This window comes from Squalius cephalus, assembly GCF_949319135.1.
Source record: "Squalius cephalus genome assembly, chromosome: 20".
NCBI classification, from domain to species: Eukaryota; Metazoa; Chordata; class Actinopteri; order Cypriniformes; family Leuciscidae; genus Squalius; species Squalius cephalus.
In genome coordinates, this window is record NC_137141.1 from 21,352,771 (window position 1) to 21,370,759 (window position 17,989).

Here is a 17,989-nt window from a genome sequence, read left to right on the forward strand (position 1 = left end):
TGGTGTGGGGGATGTTTTCTTGGCACACTTTAGGCCCCTTAATGCCAATTGGGCATCGTTTAAATGCCACGGCCTACCTGAGCATTGTTTCTGACCATGTCCATCCCTTTATGACCACCATGTACCCATCCTCTGATGGCTACTTCCAGCAGGATAATGCACCATGTCACAAAGCTCGAATCATTTCAAATTGGTTTCTTGAACATGACAATGAGTTCACTGTACTAAAATGGCCCCCACAGTCACCAGATCTCAACCCAATAGAGCATCTTTGGGATGTGGTGGAACGGGAGCTTCGTGCCCTGGATGTGCATCCCACAAATCTCCATCAACTGCAAGATGCTATCCTATCAATATGGGCCAACATTTCTAAAGAATGCTTTCAGCACCTTGTTGAATCAATTCCACGTAGAATTAAGGCAGTTCTGAAGGCGAAAGGGGGTCAAACACAGTATTAGTATGGTGTTCCTAATAATCCTTTAGGTGAGTGTGTGTGTGTATATATATATATATATATATATATATATATATATATATATATATATATATATATATATATATATATATATATATATATATATATATATATATATATATACACACACACACTAATGCACAAAAGTCTTAGGCACGTTAGTATTTTCACCCAAAAAATGTTTTTAAGCCAGTTTGCTGTAGTGTGTCAGTAGGAAATCAGTTTACATTTCCAAACATTCCTTTTGCCATTAATTGTAATCCAGCTTTTGCATGCACAAGAACAGCCGGTGCTCCACACAGAGATCTGATCTCACCATTATCTAGTCCATCTGGGATTACATAAAGAAACATTAAAAACTGAGACAGACTAAATCCAGAAGAACTGTAGCAACGTCTCCAAAACGCTTAAAGAAAACTTCCTGCAAAGATACTGTGAAAAGCTTTAGGCACTTGTGGAAAAATTCTGTAAAGTGAGGATGCTTTCAAAAATAAAGTCATAAATAGAGTTTATTTATAAATTAACTTCTATTAACTAAATCAAATAAATATTTGGTGTGACCACCCTTTGCGTTTAAAACAGCTTTTGTCCTTAGTACACTTGCACATAGTTTTTCAGGGACCTTTAATTGCCGGTATGTTTGCTCGTTATAGGTCTTAAAATGGGGTCAATACAAAGTTGAACAACAACAAATGACATATTACACATACAGTACATACACATATATTATATAAACACAAACTTTTATGTTATCTGTGATTAATCGCGATTAATCGATTTGGCAGCACTAATTTGTAATGAAAAGCATTACATTTGAATGTAATTCAATTTTGGACCCTACTGTATATATTTAAGTTCAGAGGTTTTACACTGAAGCCTGTTAAATAATGGGGAATGAAATGAAACCAAGCAGCAAACTGCAACCTCTAATGCCACGTGTGTTAGTCAAGTGATGTTAGTCACTTAACGACTAGCTGAAACATTCTAAGACTGAACTGAACACAGACTTTTCAACAACTGGAGCAGATTTGAAACACAGACTGAACGCAACTGTCTCTGACTCTGCGCGTTTGGGCATGATCAGTTGTAAGTATCAAATTACATTCATAATCGGCCTTACAGTCGTAAAGTGTGTCCTCAGCTTAAGAGCTTAATGACTGATCTGTGGGCAGGTCTGATATTTATTGTGTAATAATTAGAGTTTGCATTAAGATGAAGAAAGCAGATATTGTGTCCACAACAGGAGCACAGAGTCATAATAATTGTCCGGCCTTTCTCTGCGTGTCTAATGAAGACTACAGTCTCCCCAAGGATGGCAGAAGGGAATGAAACATGAATGCTGCTGCTTAACAGGTGAAGCTTGCTTGTTTGTGTGTGTGTGCATGTGAGAGAGATGGAGCTGTCTGCTGTTTGTCCTGCAGGAGGGAATAAATCAGAGCAGCCTGGCGATGAAACTTTAATGAAGAAACAGAAACAGACTCACTCAGTCCAGCCTTATCATAGCCATCTTTCTTTCAGCCTGATTTAATCAGTCCTTTTGACCATCCTTTTTTTCTGTCTTTCTTTGGACACGGGTAAAAGATGTTAAAATATGAGACTAAAAACAGTACTCAAAAAGTAGGTGTTTTGTTTCAGTATTTTACCCTACTGGAAAATTCAGCTCAAATTGGTATCTGGAACATGTTTTGAAAAAGTTGCTGGTTTCTAGTAGTCCATGGTCATTGGTAAAACATCTGCTATAATATCATGAAATATTTGTGTTTTATTTTGTGTTTATAAGTTGTGATTTTGTCAGTGTATGGATACTTTCAGGAGCGTTCATTTGGCGCGGGGCCCAGAGCACTCTCACAAGCCCAAAGAATGGGTGCGTCTCAATCAGCTCCCAATCCGTAGGCAAGCCTACGCAAATATGGGCAGTGGTAAGGACAATAAGGTTCTTGTAAGATTGTCATGTTGTTCCTGCAACATCCTCATTGTACAACATCATTAGCACAACTGTACAACATCAGCTATGATATCTTACTGACAGTAGGCTAGCCTATTTGTTTGTTATTTAAAGTAGGCCTACGATAAATACTATACGTGCAACATTTCAGCCGTAAATGAATTAAATGTTAGCTAAATTATGTTCATTACTTGTCCAGCGATGTATGTTTATCCTGAAATATAATGGTTTGTATTTAAATAAATCCAAATGTCATTATGATGTGATTTGGCTCACATTTAGGCCTGTTTTGCGCTTTAGAACTTCCGTGAAGGGAAGTTCTAAAAACTATATAATCTATAATCAGACAAGGATTTATTTAAAAGTAATAAATTACTGGGGCACAGACAATGATTTATAAGTAATATTAAGGGTCTAGCCGCGACATGGATTTTGCCAGTTACGGTATTTACCTGTGCAGAATCGCCTAGCGCCATCTGGTGGGCGCGGTGATTTAACAATCAGAAATTAAGCATACGTGTCGTTCAAATTGTGCCTGGTGCCCCAGTGTGATTTTACTCACAAATCAATGTTTGGCGAGGGGCACAGTTGATAAACATTTTTCCATGACAACATTTATTAAATCAAGTGAAAGTAAATCAAGTTTTGTGTCCGTATTTTCTGTCGACTGAATCAGAACTAGCGATGCCCGATTCGCGACTGAATCACTCTTTTGAGTCGGTTCTTTTCAATGAATTGTCGCTGGCGATTTAGAATCATTCACACAACTCACTCACAAACTAAATCGTTTGGAACGATTTCTTACTCATTAAACGCTGTCAGTAAATCAACACATAACACGATGAACAATGGATAAAGTGGATATTTACTTTCAACGAACTGAAATAAACCTAAAAAAAACATCGTATCGTTTGTCAGCGATGAAGAAGGTCTTTATAAAGATGCACTGCGTCTGAAGCAACGACTCAATTCTGCAGGTAAACATTTTTTTCCCCATCACATTATTGAATACTAAGGCCCTGTTCTTAAGAGTAACCTACACGAACTCACCAAATTGTATGGTATTATTTTGGACATGCAAGTTACTTTGATGTACCATGTAAATACAAATATATCCAACTTGTTAGAACACTAGAATTGCTGTTTTATTAAAGGATACGCAATTTTGATGCATGTTTTGGCACAACCTTCGTGTCTGGGCTGGGTGCACGTATTGACATAATATTGCCGTCTAGGTAAGTTATGTGGTTGGCACTGGGCAGCTCATTAGGTTGCGGACACCGAGCTCCCTTATTCTGTAGGCCATAGGGCTCACTGGATAACTATTTGGCTGTCAGCTCACTACTGGGATACTACATTCCAGATACCAAATTTTAAGTCACAGAACGTGTAAAGATTCAATTCATAACCATATAGTGAAATATTAATGCAGATGAGTGGAATGAAGCAGAGGTTGTCAAAAATGAGCAAGCTTGTCCAGACAGATATGCCATGTCTATCAGAAATCACAGCTTCTTCACACAAACCTGCTTCATTTGAAGCTCTGAAGCAGATAAAAATCTTCAAATCAATGTCTCGCTGGCTTAATCATAAAGGAGAGAGCTCTACCATGACTTGCCCTGCTTGTAATATCCCGCTCTCTATCAAAGATGTCCATCTAGATACCTTTCACGCCATGTGTGTGTGGCTCTACAGGAACTGGAAGCCATTGTCTGTCTTTGAGAATAACTAAGTTTGTATGGTTATGTGCATATGTTTCAGTGCATGCAGGTATTTAATAGCGTTAGACGTGACTGATAACTCAACCTTATTATGACCCTCTGTTCAGCTTTTGTTGCTTGGCAGCAGAAGATCCTCTGGGATATATTGAAGTAAACCATAACGGAGCAGACACACACACACACACACACACACACACACACACACACACACACACACACACACACACACACACACACACACACACACACACACACACACACACTGGTGGGGACTTTCCATTACTTCTGTTGTTTTAATATCAAGCTAATTATATTTTCTATTGCCTAACCTTCACACAAACCTTTCTGCATTTTTAGATTTTCATTAAGACATTATTTACTACATTTATTAAGCTGTTGCACCATTGGCTGCTCCCCACAATGGTAATTTGAGGTTTTATTGTCCTTGTGGGAACATTTGGTCCCCAGAAATAGCAGAAATTAAACTCTTTAGGACTTTATCTTCAAATGAAGGGGGTGCCAGATGAAAGAAAGACAGAGAGGGAGGGGGTAATAGGTTGTATTGATCTTTGCAACTTGGGGACAAGCTTGCTTTAGTGTATATACTGATGGAAACTCAATTTGAAAAATAATATGTATTGTACTCTTTACTTTTTTCTTTCATATGGTAGTCAAACTGTGGTTACTATTTCTCATTCTTTGTATCTCTTCTTTCTTCCTGTATGTATGTTTTTAGGGGGGACAGTTTCCACAGAAATATTAAGCAGCACAACTGTTTTAACATTGATAATAATAAGAAATGTTTCTTGAGCACTAAATCAGCATATTAGAATGATTTCTGAAGCATCATGTGACACTGAAGACTGGAGTAGTTGGTGCTGAAAATTTAGCTTTACCATCACAGGAATAAATAACGTTTTAAAATATATTCAAATATAGAATACTGTTTTTTAAATTGTAATAATATTTCACAATATTAGTTTTTATGCTTTTTTGATAAAATTTTCTTTTGAGTGCTGTAGACCTTTTGTGACAACATGTCCCAATTTATAATATTTAATAATTTATTAATACATTACACATAATAAAATAAAGAGCATAAATAATATAAAGTACTAATTTAATGAAATATAAACGATAATATGAAATACAACAGTATATTTAAAAAAAAAAAGAAAGCTTTTTGCACTGAAAACAAATTTTTGGGTTAAAATCTATTTTGCAGTATATACTTTGCCTCCGTGAACTCTAGTGTGGTTACTGACTGAATACCCCCTGTGACAACTAGCCCCGGTCTCTTCTGTGCTTGATTACTTGTAGTCATTCCATCACAGCTGGTAGTTTTTTTCCCCTCTGTCTCACTCCTTTCTTTTATTAATTTGATCAGCTGCCCTTGCCAGCTCCCTCATTACTTCCTGTACCCATGAGCCCCCCTTCATCTGTGAGTCACCCGTTCCCAATGGAGACTACTGGCAACCCTGGAGCGTAGAGAAAAAGAGAGAGAGAAGGACAGGAAGTAAAGAGCAAGCTATATGACAGAAGGAACAACAGGGTTTTTGTGTGGACAGCTTAAAGATGACTATCACTGGAGGAGAGCAACACACAGTGGACAAGTGCACAAAAAATGAACACTGTAGAACAAGGGCCCTGGAGATAGTGAGAGACATTAATGAAGAGACCAGGGGGGGGGGGGATAGGAAGAGACGAATATCCTTCTCCATTCTTAAAGAGTGTGATCTCTGAGAGAGTGGTCATGAGTGTGTGTGTGTGTGTGTGTGTGTGAGGGGGCAGTATTAGAGGATCTTTGAAGTAGAGGGGCGTTTGAAGCCTCTGCTAGCCTTCAGCTGTGTTATATAGCATTCAGAAGAAAAATAATCCTCAGAGCGCACTATGTAGGGGAGGCTGGGCAGACTAGATGGCATCTTTTGGTGTAAGACACATATGTGCTATAAGTAATAGTGCTTTGAATATACAGTATTTAATAAGTCTTTTTAGGTGATTCAGGGCAATTGTAGTATAATCTCACTATATATCAAATAAGAACACATCTCAAAGGAATATTATTAAAGCATTAATATTTATTATTATTTAATATTGTTATTTTTTCCTTGATGTGGTACTAATTTGAGCAGTTTTATGCATATATGGGCTTAAAAAAAGGTTGGAATTAAATGGAAATTCACATCTATTTTTTAAATCCATCTTATTGTAAATGAAAGACTTCTCTCTGGTTATGTATGCTGGACTTCTAGGGTCACAAACTCTGGTGTTATTGCTCTGTTAGTGCGGTTCATTTGAATAAGTGTGAATGCCTTGGTGTGCACCAAATAAGCGGACAGAGACCCTTTTCAGAGGGTCCGGATCAAACAAACCAAGAGAACTGAACTACAAGTGTGAACACACCCTAAATGTCATTTAGTTCGCTTAAACCTGCCCCTTTCTGACAATCAACCTTAAGCTCACGTTTAGATTTGCCTCTATCCAATAGACAACCGATGAATATAACCAAGTCCCCAATATACTTTTTTCTTCTTCTTGGTAATCAATTTCGCTCAGATGTACATCACAACCATAGATCACAACATAGAAAAAACTGTCACTATTCTTCTACATTGCGACTTTAAGGGGCTGTTTACATGACACTGTTTTCAACTAAAAACTGATTTTTCTTTGTGTTTTGCCCATTCATTTACACGACAACGCGTTTTGGTGGCCTGTTTGGTGGACCGTTTTGACAGTGTTGTCATCTGTACGTGAAAAAAGCAAAGAAAAAAGTTTTCAGGACATCGTTGTTTTGTAAACATACCTTAAAGTGGTAGGAAAATTAAGTTGTTTAGGATATACACTCACCTAAAGGATTATTAGGAACACCTGTTCAATTTCTCATTAGGGTTGCAAAATTCTGGGAATTTTCAAAGATGGAAACTTTCCATGGGAATTAATGGGAATTTAAGGGAATTAACAGGAATTTATGGGAATAAACGGGAATAAACTGGGAATTTTCAAAGTTGAGGGTTGGCTCTTCATAGGGAACTTAAATATAGTTGAGGAAAGTATATTTTAGCATAATCTTGACTAAAACAAACAGATGCCATTCAAATACACTTGAATATCCATGCCATTCCTCAATCACATGCACATAGCACACTGCTTACTGCATGGCTATTGAGACCACACCCCCTACTGGCACTGTGCACGCCTCCATCACATGTTCAGAAGCCCAAAGCACAAGACTATTGAAGGCACACATTTGAGCCTGTGGACTAAACAAAGTGAAGTAAGTTTTGATGATATTATGGGGAAATACATTTATTAAATGTTTAAATTGCAAATATCACATACAAATGTATTCATCTAGTAGATAGCAAGCTGATAAGTTAGATGCTAAATAAACTAGCATAACTTTATTTACCACATAAGTAGGGCTGGGCGGTATGACGGTATATATCACTACCGCGGAAGAAAATGTCAACCGTAACAGATTTTTTTATTTCATGTATACCGTGACATGTAAATAAGTAGGCGTGGTTAACTCGCGTGCAGCGTGCGTGAGACTGAGACACTGATATTTGTCAAAGGAACATGAAGAAAGACCAAGAGGATCCGCAAAAGGAATTACGTTTTCAAAATGAATGTGATATTTTCGGGGGGAAGGTGCAGAAGTAGAACTAGAGCAGTGCAGCACACTGAAAGTTTAGAGAGACGCACATGCTCGCAACGGGGCTTACTTGACAACAAGTTCATATATCAATATTCTAACGAATGGAAATGACCTTAAATAATGTATCTATCCGTCTCTTATGTGTACAGTTACTTTCAGAGTGGACGCGCAAGCGGTTGCCGTGGTAATGAATATTTCCAAAATTCCCCAGCTTAACTTCCCATGGAAATTTACCGGAAACTTTCCGGAAATTTACCGGAAATTTTCCGCCCCTTTGCAACCCTATTTCTCATTAATGTAATTATCTAATCAACCAATCACATGGCAGTTGCTTCAATGCATTTAGGGTGTGGTCCTGGTCAAGACAATCTCCTGAACTCCAAACTGAATGTCAGAATGGGAAAGAAAGGTGATTTAAGCAATTTTGAGCGTGGCATGGTTGTTGGTGCCAGACGGGCCGGTCTGAGTATTTCACAATCTGCTCAGTTACTGGATTTTCACGCACAACCATTTCAAGGGTTTACAAAGAATGGTGTGAAAAGGGAAAAACATCCAGTATGCGGCAGTCCTGTGGGCGAAAATGCCTTGTTGATGCTAGAGGTCAGAGGAGAATGGGCCGACTGATTCAAGCTGATAGAAGAGCAACTTTGACTGAAATAACCATTCATTACAACCGAGGTATGCAGCAAAGCATTTGTGAAGCCACAACACGCACAACCTTGAGGCGGATGGGCTACAACAGCAGAAGACCCCACCGGGTACCACTCATCTCCACTACAAATAGGAAAAAGAGGCTACAATTTGCACAAGCTCACCAAAATTGGACAGTTGAAGACTGGAAAAATGTTGCCTGGTCTGATGAGTCTCGATTTCTGTTGAGACATTCAGATGGTAGAGTCAGAATTTGGCGTAAACCGAATGAGAACATGGATCCATCATGCCTTGTTACCACTGTGCAGGCTGGTGGTGGTGGTGTAATGGTGTGGGGGATGTTTTCTTGGCACACTTTAGGCCCCTTAGTGCCAATTGGGCATCGTTTAAATGCCACGGCCTACCTGAGCATTGTTTCTGACCATGTCCATCCCTTTATGACCACCATGTACCCATCCTCTGATGGCTACTTCCAGCAGGATAATGCACCATGTCACAAAGCTCAAATCATTTCAAATTGGTTTCTTGAACATGACAATGAGTTCACTGTACTAAAATGGCCCCCACAGTCACCAGATCTCAACCCAATAGAGCATCTTTGGGATGTGGTGGAACGGGAGCTTCGTGCCCTGGATGTGCATCCCACAAATCTCCATCAACTGCAAGATGCTATCCTATCAATATGGGCCAACATTTCTAAAGAATGCTTTCAGCACCTTGTTGAATCAATGTCACGTAGAATTAAGGCAGTTCTGAAGGCGAAAGGGGGTCAAACACAGTATTAGTATGGTGTTACTAATAATAATAATCCTAATAATCCTTTAGGTGAGTGTATAAGGGATATATATAAAGGATATTGTCATACAATATTGACCAACTGATGATTCCAGAACACATGCCAGTGGTTTAAAAAAAATGATGCTGTTTTAGTGCCACATTAAAATACAAATTTAGGATTTTTAGAATTAAGTAATGATGTTTTAAAAACACTATCATAAGCTTTATCACAAAGTTTCAAGAAAAATTATTTTAAAGTAATAGTATTTTGACGATAGTCAAAATTCTATATGAACACGAAAACGTGTTGTTTTTGTTTTAACATGGTATGAAAACAGTCATAATTAAACTATTTTTATTTAAAAAGTTATTTTAAAATGTATTAAAATACCTCCAAAAATGCCATACATTGTTTAAAATGGTATGAATACTAGTAAATTCTGAATAAATGCAACAGTTCAGAACAATTGCTGTGTGCTGCAATGGCTCCTGTTTCTCATACTGCAGGTCTAAAGAGGAGGGTAGAGTGGAAGAGAGATAGAGGAGCAATGAGCATGATGATGATAAATGCGGGTGAAATAAGACGTGAGTGATGTTAATAGAGGGGTTTTTACAGAGCGGTGGTTGGGGACTGAAGGCTCTCATATTTATATTAAGGTGTGTGATTCAAGAAGAATTAATATAAATCTGGAAGAAAGGTGCTCCATCTTACTGCATCCTCTCTCTCTCTCTCTCTCTCTCTCTCTCTCTCGCTCTCTCTCTCTCTCTCGCTCTCTCTCTCGCTCTCTCTCTCTCTCTCTCTCTCTCTCTCTCTCTCTCTCTCTCTCTCTCAGCAGAACTGCCCAGATAAAAAAGATTTGCTACATGCCCTTAAACAAACATACACACAAATGCAAATAAAGTCATGCAAGTTTCATAAACTGCATACTTAGGTTCGTTGTTTGCTTCCGTGTTGAATATACTGCTGTCACAACTCAGAGTGTGACAGATGGCTGTACTTTCATTACAGTTTAGGAAATTGTTTCTTGTGAAATGAATCAGCTCATTTATAAAAAGCTAGGAAGTTCATGCAGAGTTCCTGTCCTAGTTTAATATCACCTGCAGGCTTTACGACAATAAGGTTTCAGTGGAAGTTCAGTGTACTAATTCTCACGCATGGGAATTTCGCAGCTTCCCAGGCAAATGTAGAGGTGTGTGTGATGATTGAGATTCACAGTCACACGATGGCCGTTAATAAGCTAAATCTGACATTACAGGTGCTGGTAGATTTATTCACAAATCTGGCCTGGTTTCTGGGTCAATCTCATGTAGGCTATAATATAGGCATGAGTTATATCATGTCCAAACAATTTAAACCTAGGCTAATTGGACGTGCCTCTACCTACATTTTTGCAAAACTCCAAAAAACACACCTATACATTGCAGTTTCCGGCTGAAATTAGCTCTGGAGGGAATGAGAAACAAACCACTTTTATTTCTGTTCACACATTTTAGGATTAAAGAGCAGCTTAATGATTAATAAATACTTATTTTTGTGCGGTTGAGATGTTGTTGCAAGGGGGAGGGAGAGCTTTTTCTTTTTCATGCCTTTAATGGAAAGGATAGTTACAGATGTGACAGGAAAGCAAGGTGAAGAGAGAGGGGAATGGGATTGACAAAGGATCTTGAGCCAGGAATCGAACTCTGGTCCCCACTAATGCAGTTGAGCTATAGGCTATGAGTTCTGCCCAGGAGGCTATCAGTACTGACGGGGAAGGGAAAGTTATTGCTTTTGATTAAAGATTATGAGGGCACATGAATTAAAAAAATAATAATGATGTGACTTTAATTCCAATCCCACATGACGAAACAGTTTGACAACCCCTGCATTAGAGGCATAAATGAACAGAAAGTATTGTAATTCCCAACATAACAGAACATTAAACGCTAACAAGTTTCTCATCTTGTTGAAAAACACTTTCTACATTTATTGTCCCCATTCAGCTTCTTGCAAAACATGCTCTGAACTAGAAGTCCCCTGCTTAGTTCAGTGAAGAACAACAACAATTATTCATGTAGTCCTAACACAAACAGATGAAATAAAAAGAAAAGTGGATTGTACACAGTGAAATTAAGTTGACAAAATGTTCATTGTAGTGCTGCTGGTTGGTATGACCAAAATCTATAACGCAGTATTTTTATAAGATTATGTTGTTTCATGGTATATCACAGTTTTTGATTTCTTTTCATGCACTGGACTTTTATGACAGTTTACAGTGGCTTATTTTACTGTCAGGCGTATATAGAATATAAAAACATTGTAATATCAAATACAAATGTACTTTTTTTTTTTTTTTAGATATTTCAAATTCAGTTTATAAAAAAAATAAAATCAATTAATAAAATCAATTTAGTTTACCTCTTAAAATGTAATCAAATGATAATTAAATTCTTTAAAAATAATGTTTTAAATGTTATTATTATTACTTTAATAAGTACATTCTGCTGTGCAATAGTAATATATTTCTTTCATAATTTCTTCAAGAAAGACCGAACTTTTATTTTGGCAGGTTGTAATGAAGACCTTTGAGTTTCTGTGTGTTTTAATAAACTGCATTATTATTATTAGTGGTAGTAGTACTACTTTTAGATTAAAATTTATTTTAGTTTTAAAATAAAAGTTTGGTTTAACTTGAAGAAATGACAACAGAAAATATATATAGCATACTTATTTACTACTTGAATAAGTACGCTATATATATTTTATGTTGTCATTTCTTAAAGTTAAACCAAACTTTTGTTTTGAAGGGTTGTCGTGAAGTCTTTTGAGTTTCTGTGTGGATATGTGAGATAGCAGACGCTGAAAACACCATGAGCGTCACACGTGCTTCAGTATGTGTGTGCAATAGATGAAAGTGCAGCATGCATTCACAGACTTTTCAGTCTTTTTGAGCTTTAATAATCACAGACACTAGTACATATATTTGATTTGATTTATTGTACAGTCCTACTTTTGATTTATTCATCCAAAAATTTGGTGACATTACGCTTTATACTGTAAGTTCCGTTTGTGATTGGATTCTGTGATTCCGAAATTGAAAGTGGTATGGGACTGTACCTCCCAGCAATAGTTAATGTTTGTGCTAAATTAGCTCATTTTAATTAAGAAAATTGAAGACATGGAGGATTCAAAGAGATTCAGCAGGTTCTGACAATAACGTCCTCTTCAGGTTTATGCCACTCAAAAACTATTCATAAGTGACATGTTGTTCATGTTCCTCACTTTTCTACAATCCTTAGATCCTCACATTTCTCCCAGTTGAAGATCTCTGTCTGTCTTTGGATGAGCTTCTTCTGCATTAGGGCAGTTACTTGATGTCTTACTCAGTCTGGTGTCTTTCAAATGCTTCTCTGGGGCTCTGAAATCCTTCTACTGTTTTCATCTTCACGTCTCTGTGCTGGCTGTGTTTAACAGGGTTCACACATTAAATCCTTGTAGCTACTTGCACATGTTGTTTACACAGAGGAGGAGTCAGTAGACAGACGTAAATGTGCTGTTATAATGTGTAGTGTATAGGTTATATAATTTATGGGTTAATGAAGGCTAATTAGTGTTTCTGTGTTTGTTTGCTTGGTCTGGGTGATTATAGTTAGATTTGTCCTGAATGACCGGCACATTTAAATGTGCAAAGGCTCATGGGTAATTTTTAAACACAGTCCAAAGCTCTGCAAAACAGATTAGGAGTTTAGGTCAGGGTATGATGACATAATGTATACTTGTGTAAGTAAATTATTATACTTCTTGAGAATATTAATTGAATATATTACATACATATTACACATGAATTTATATAAAATATGTATTGTAGGTTTAAATTAATATTATTTGTTTTAAGCCAAAACCCTACTTTTAATGATTTATTAAATTAACAACAGGGATAAATATTGTAGTGTTGAACATGAAGAGGCATGTGATTTGGATTATTAACACCTAATTTAAATTATGCTAAATAAAAATCAGGACCTCTTTATTTCAACCAAACTTTGGAATGTGTTAAGTCCTATATATATCATTTTGTGTGTATGTGTCCGTCCAAGCGCAAGTAAGCGCGAAAGAGGAATCGAGTCGGTGTTTGAGTGCTGTCTGAAACGTGCTGTATATATATATATACAGGTGTGTCAACTAATAAAAGATGCACAACAGAAAACGTGAAGGGAATCGCTTTTGAGTACCAGCATTTTTGGGGACATGTTTACTTACTGTATGTATGTGTGTGTGTGTGTTAAACAGTGTACTGCAGGTCTGTGTGAATGTTAAACGGTATGTTACAGGTGTGTGTATATACGTGTGCTTATGAGTTAAACGTTTTGCTGCAGGTGTGTGTGTCTGTGTGTGTGTTAAATGGTCTACTGCAGGTGTGTTTGTGTGTGTGTGTTAATCCCAGCAGTATTTCTGTCCCTTCCAGGCTGATGAGCAGAGGCTGACAGTGGAGTGTCGGGCTCATTGACTCTCTCGCTCCAGGACTCAGTGCTTTAATAGCCTCTGATGGCATGACACCAGATTCCAGCTTCTGACCTCCCACAGGCAGCAGCACTCTCCACTGCAGACATGCTCGCGTATCACACACACACACAGAGAGCTGTGGAGTCAGACCACACTCAGACACAGCAAACAGCAGGGATCGGGTGGCTGTTTGGGGAGAAATGCGAAGGTAGGCAATGGGGTGGGGACCAGTGCATGCATGTGGAAAGGTGTTTCTAAGAAGGATTATAGCACTGAGCTGGCCATAAGCATCTTGGCCAAATATAGATTTCAGTTATTTAATTCAGTCATAAAAGTAAATTGAGTAATAATTAATCTAATGTCAGATTCAAATGTTCAAAATTGGGTCAAAGTTTAACCGACAAATTTGTGTTAAGGGCATGGAGAAATAAACTGCAAGTCTGCAAGACAGAACTGGATCTTAATATAAGAATTCAGAAAAGAGTCACGTCTCTTGTGGTCTTATGTTTTAATTAGTGATATAATCAATCAGGCAGACCTCACATGCAACCTCAAAACTGTAATTAAACAAATTTAATGAAAACTTAATAAACTATGATGATGTAATATTGGAAAAATGAATTAGACCTTCCCTTTACCTCCAACAAACTCAAATGTTAGCAGACCTTGAACAGGTCCACAGAATGGCAAGTTACCAAACCATTAAATAAATTAAAATAAGGCTTGTGATGCAGTCTAGAAATGGAGCTGAGAACACAAAGGCACTAAAAGAACCAGAAGAACATTTTTAAAAAATCCTTAATTACTTGTTTTCCAGTAGAAGATATCTAAACATACTTTTCTTTCTTGTTTTAGCATAAATCGAACAAAATTTGGTAAGGATTATGGTTAAAGTAATAACAAAACAATTTGCCACTGGGGTAGGAGGTTCATATATATTCAAAATATATTCTCTGTTTGTAATATGCAAATGTACTTCTCAAATAAATTGATGTTTCATTTTTGTTTGGGCAGCTTTATAATGTTTATCCTCTCCTTTATGCGCAATGTTTTATGAATGTAATAAGAACTATTCATTGCTTCCTCCTTTTCCTTTTTTTTCTTTTTTCAGTATGGTCTGATTTGCTTCGACACTATTTCGTTCTGATACTCCTGCCAATACTGCTTCTCTAAATTGGAAGGTAAGGGAGTAATAGAGGATATAGGGGAGGGAGCAGAAAGAAGATAATAAATTCATTAGAGAGACATTCACACCTCCAGAGGTTTTCTAGTGAAGAGTGTGCTATTTTGCACTATGACGTCAACACTAAACAAATTTCAGCTCACTGTGAAATTATTGAGCCAAACACGGTTCTCTCACACATGCATTAGACTACAGGGAAACAGTGTGCTACTCTCAGGAAACACTCATGTTCCGTTAATTTGATCAATAATCCAAACCACATGGTTTTTCAGACAATAAAAGCTGGTGAAGACAAACTTGTAGGGAATTTGTGGTAAATTTGATTGCCAGAAGCATTCAGGTAGTGTTAGCAGTGAACCTACAGCAAACCTTTGGCAAGAATTGGCAGTGTGCCGCTTCTGCCAAAGAGTTTTCTATAAAAGCTCATTTACATGTGAATATGTGTGAGAGTTTTCATCAAATGTTTACCACAGGGGTTTGGCAGAACACTATAATTTTGTGGGTGCAAGGTTGTACAAATTATACTGTTGGGATTTTCAAGAATAATGGAGAGACTTAAAATACAAAGCACAGAACCGACAAGAGTATTAATTGACATGATTTCAGCTTCTGCACTTTATGGACTTAAAGTGCCCCTATTATGCTATTTTAAAGTTTCCTAATGTTGTTTTGGAGTCTTTTACAACAGGTATACATGCATCAAAGGTCAAAAAACTGTTTAAAGGGTTAGTTCACCCAAAAATGAAAATTCTGTCAGTAATTACTCACCCTCATGTTGTTCCAACCATGTAAGTCTTTCGTTCATCTTCGGAACACAAATTAAGATATTTTTGGCGCTCCCGTGAACTCTCGTCAGAGGCCCACATTGAAGTACACTAATAGTTGGATAAAGTCGTTATTTTTGTTGTTTTTCCGCACAAAAAGTATTGTCGTCGCATGATAAACGTAATGTAGAGCCACTGTAGTCACTTGGACTATTTTAACGATGTTTTTAATTACTTTTCTGGGCCGACGAGTTTCGGTCCCTCTGAAAGCCTATGGAGGAGTGATGCAGCCGTCAGATTTCATCAAAAATATCTTAATTTGTGTTCCGAAAATAAACGAAAGACTTACATGGTTGGAACAACATGAGGGTGAGTAATTACTGACAGAATTTTCATTTTTGGGTGAACTAACCCTTTAATTTCCTCAAAAATACACATTTGCACATCACCACATTTTCAATGATTCTCAAACGACTCGTCAAATGAATCAATCTCTCTAAATCCGCCTTTCCGCGAGCTACTCTGCTCTGATTGGCTGGACAGCTCAGTCTGTTATGATTGGTTTGCCGCGTACAACACGCGTGTCGAAAACAAAAACGCCCATTGCCATAACAACGTCAGCTGTCCTGAGGCTTCCTACAACGTAAACTAAAGACAGTAACGAACAATGACGTCAATTTGACCATATTAATGCAAGCGCGAGTCCGATGATGAAACACTGGAAGAACTAGTTATTCAACCCAAACCTCCCTCGCAACGACGACTCGAGCAGGACATTTCTCATACACTACTCAGTTTGAGGTACATTATAAAATGTTGCAACTGTAATTCCTCACCATCAGCATTAAAAAGTGCATGTCCATCAACAAACCGATTATTTTACTTGTACTATTTTTGTAATATATTGCGGTGAACACGTGGAAACTATCAATAACAGTGCATCTATGTAATGTATACATTAGCGGAGCTATAGCGTGAATGACTGATGTGAATGACTGGTGTAACATAAACGTTGGTAAAACAAATCTTGCTCCATGTTTAATCTTTCCTCAAAGTAGTGAGAATGACAGACAATCTGCATTAATAGACACAGTTATAGGTAATAGTGGCCCACAAACTGATTAGCAGAAGTATTTAAGTAAGACAGTAATAACGTGAGTTAGCCAGTTAGCAGGAGACCTACATAATATAAAACTCAAAACTAAGTATTTGAACACCATCTTTCAAGAGCAAGCGGTTTGTGAATCCTGCATTGAACTCTGAGATTTGAGAAGCAGTCTTCAGTGAAATAAAGGGAACACAGCTGTGATATTGTGGTAAAGATGAACTTTAACCACGGATTCTTCACATGCTCGTCCTTTGGCAGTGAAAAAAAAAAAAACCGACATGATGCTATCCAGTATCCACAGGAATCAGCTGCCAGTTTGAGGTTCAAGTTTTCCCTGGTGTCTGCGCGGGCAATATGCTAATGTTTCGCCTTGACGTCACAACGAAGCGGCTTATGACTCGTTTGAAAAACAATTAATTTCATTGACTCAGAGTCGACTCTTATTTTGAAAGACAATAACTTTATATAAGGTGCACTTTCAGATTTAAAACTTTGCAGGATGTTTACATTTACTTAGAGCTATGTTACACACTACATGAAAGGTCATTTTCAAAAATCCATAACAGGGGCACTTTAAAAGAATAGTTAATTTAATCATTTACTCAGGTCGTTCCAAACCCATATGACTTAATGTCTTTAAAATAAGCCAGTAGGGTTTGGGTTGTTTTGGACCCCACTGACTTTAATTGTATGGTCACAAACAGTGCTTCAGAATATAAATTTGTTTCTGTGTACCACAGATGAATGAAAGTCATACCGGTTTGGAACGACATGAGGGTGAATACATGACCTCTCTGTGTGTATTCTGGTCTGAGGAAGAAGTTTTCTCTGACGTCCTCAGATATGTGTCCACACATATATCTGCCTCAGCCTTCCCTCCCCCTCCGTCCAGATCCGCATATCAGCTCTTTAAATCACACAGATGTGACAGCTGCAGGTGTCCTGATTAAAACATCACTTTCATCTGTCCAGTCTGTTTATTTCAAGCAAGTGCAGATGCTTCTACTTCTGCGGGAAGAGAAGGCAGAGCTTTCTGAGATAATTATAACTTTCACGTGCAGTCAGATTGTATAAACCGTTTGCGTTCATCCAAATTTCTTGGATAAAAGCATGTTTCAAAGGTAGATGTGACATTCGGGTGAAGAAGATCTGAAGACATGATGTAACATACACAACACTTTGCCGTCTCACTCTACATTTGTTTGATTAGCATCCTCTTTC

At 37.6% G+C, this 17,989-nt stretch overlaps 1 long non-coding RNA gene across 2 annotated transcripts; it reads left to right on the forward strand.

Moving 5' to 3' along the window:
• The first annotated feature begins 3,198 nt into the window (after positions 1-3,198).
• Positions 3,199-17,645, forward strand: LOC307148562. 2 transcript variants are annotated; one of them, XR_013819461.1, is made up of 4 exons: positions 3,199-3,397; positions 13,658-13,921; positions 14,825-14,894; positions 17,509-17,645. It is a non-coding gene; the product is annotated as an uncharacterized lncRNA (long non-coding RNA). The 2 variants fall into 2 exon arrangements; XR_013819462.1 differs by having other exon boundaries at positions 13,676-13,921.
• The last annotated feature ends 344 nt before the right edge of the window (positions 17,646-17,989 follow it).